The following is a 2,381-nucleotide window of genomic DNA, read 5'->3' as shown; positions in this document are numbered from 1 at the left end:
CAGATTTGGGACTCCAGCTGAAATTTTTTGTCATTGTTTTTAGAAGTAAACAAAATACTCAAGTTGGAAGTCTGAGAGGAATTCAGGGCCGAGGGAAACAAGCTGGTGTCTCATGGTGCTCCCTTCAAGTAATCTGACCTGTCACTGGTGCTCCCACAGGGGACCAAGGAGAGGACTTAACGTAGGACCAGCATGTTATTACTTTCCACCTTGGGACTATTAACATTTTGGATCAGATACTTTGTTATGGGAACTGTGCTGTATATTTCAGGATATTAACAGCCTCCTCATCCTCTATGCGCTAGATGCTCAGTGAGGACAATCAAAAAAGTCCCCAGACATTGCCATGTGTCCCCTGGGACCCCCTGGTTGGGAGCCACTGTGCTGACGAAAGGAAGAGGCTCTTGTAACTCATGCCTGGGGCTGTTTAACTCTCTCAGCAGTGCCTGTTGTTATTCCTTCACCCTTGTGCCTGGATTCTCTCTCACCTTTCCCCTGGGGCCCCTAGGCCTTCATCAGATGGGATCCTCAGATGGGTGCCCTGAAAGTGGCACCTGTGGTGAAAATGGGAAGCAAAAGTGTCTACCCTTCCCCTCTTGCACCAAGGGGATCCCCCTGGCTGGATAGGCATTTACATAATTGGTTAAAATAAGACAAAACGTATGCAAGGCTTAACTCTCAGCTGTAACTGCTGTGAATCAAGGAGAGAGCAGAACTTTAAGCCCCTTTCCTATCTTGACAGTGGGCTGGGAAGGGGAGATAAGGGCATACCAAGGGAATCTGCCCTTTCTGCACAATTTCCCCTTGACTCAGCTGTCCTACTTCCCCTCCCCAGCCCACACTCATCCTCACCAATGCCCGTATTTAGCACTGCAAGCCTGCATTGTCATAAGAAGACAGAAACCAGATGGTTGCTATGAAGATTTGTTTACATATACACACACACACACACACACACACACTCTCACACACACCCTAGGGCATGGCCCAGACTGAGCAATGGTGATGAGTGGCAGTTCTTCCTGGGATGTGTGTTTTTCTTTCTCTTAATTTGCTCTTACCCCATCACCTCTCCTTTTCTCCCCACGTTTTCATGCTGCTTCTTCCTGCTCCCAGATAACACTTCCTACTGACCAGTACTGTTCTTGAACATCTCCTTTGCCTCAAGAAATCACAGTTTAAGAACAGAATTACTTAACCTCCACCCCTTAATCTGTAATATGAGGAAAATTATTATATAAACCTTAGATGGCTTTTGCTAGAATTAAATTAGATATATATAAAGAAACTTGTGACTGACAAAGTACATTCTCAATGAATGGAATTTGTTCCTGTGCTAAACTGAAGCCTGCTCTGGGGCACCTAGGAACCAGCCACAGGTGCCTTTGGAAATCTTGGCTCCTGCTTTCTCTTTGATGGAAGAAGAAAGCTATTGAGGGAGTGTCCTTTGTCCTGTAGAATGATGGAAGAGCAGAATTGTGTGTGGGGGGAGATTGCCTTGTTTTTTGCCTTTGTCGTACGCAGTTGGAAAGCTGTTTGGGGAAGGAAAATCTGCATATATGATCTCTTCCCCTCTGCAGTCTGAAATGAAGGCTATGGGAAAGAAATGACACAAGACGTAAAACCATTGCCTGGCTGAAATGGAAGCACAGAAAGGAGGCAGAGTGCTCTCTGGGCCTTGGGCTCTGTCTGCTCGTCTCCAGCAGACCCCTCTCCAAGAGGAGCCTGCCCATGTCAGAGTAACAGGCTAGAGCTTATTCCTACTATAGATTCTGTGCATGGTGTCTTGATTTTGGAGGGGAGAAAACAAAAACCTGGAATTTTCTGGAACTTCCCTGGTGGTCCAGTGGCTAAGACTCTGTGCTCTCAATGCAGGGGGCCCAGGTTCCAACTCCTGGTCAGGGAAGTAGATCCCAGTTGCCCCAACTAAGACTCAGCACAGCCAAATAAATAAAGAATTCTTTTTAAACTGGAATTTACTAATATCAGATAGAGAGCAGGTACTTCCACCCATGAAAATAGGTAAGATTTCTCTTCTTCAGCTTGAATTTAGTGTGGAACTATGTTCCTACAGGAGGTCTGAGTTCTTCCCAACACACTGAGGAAAACAGAAGAAAACATTATGTACCTTGCATTTGCACCTCTGTCCTATTTTTACAGATTAAAAAAAAAATTTTGATTGAAAAAAGAAAGATAAATTCTAAATTGAGAATTGTGGTTACATCTGGAAGGGAATTAGAGGAATGGAATTGGAGGCGATAATCAAAGGAAATTTAGTCTCATCTGTAATGTTTTGCTTTGGTTTACAAAGAGTATTTCTGTATTAACTATGTGATTAAAATTAAATTTTGAATAGTAAGACTATTTGACAAACTTTTAAT

General features: G+C 43.9%; 1 non-coding gene across 1 annotated transcript; it reads left to right on the top strand.

The window, feature by feature from the left end:
- The first annotated feature begins 1,832 nt into the window (after positions 1 to 1,832).
- TRNAE-CUC (transfer RNA glutamic acid (anticodon CUC)) lies at positions 1,833 to 1,906 on the top strand. Its single transcript has one exon. It is a non-coding gene; the product is annotated as a tRNA-Glu (tRNA).
- Positions 1,907 to 2,381: the final 475 nt, after the last annotated feature.

Source organism: Ovis canadensis, chromosome 1 (assembly GCF_042477335.2).
Source record: "Ovis canadensis isolate MfBH-ARS-UI-01 breed Bighorn chromosome 1, ARS-UI_OviCan_v2, whole genome shotgun sequence".
Classification (NCBI taxonomy): domain Eukaryota; kingdom Metazoa; phylum Chordata; class Mammalia; order Artiodactyla; family Bovidae; genus Ovis; species Ovis canadensis.
The sequence above is the reverse complement of the archived record's forward strand: the minus strand, read 5'-3'. Positions and strand labels throughout refer to the sequence as shown.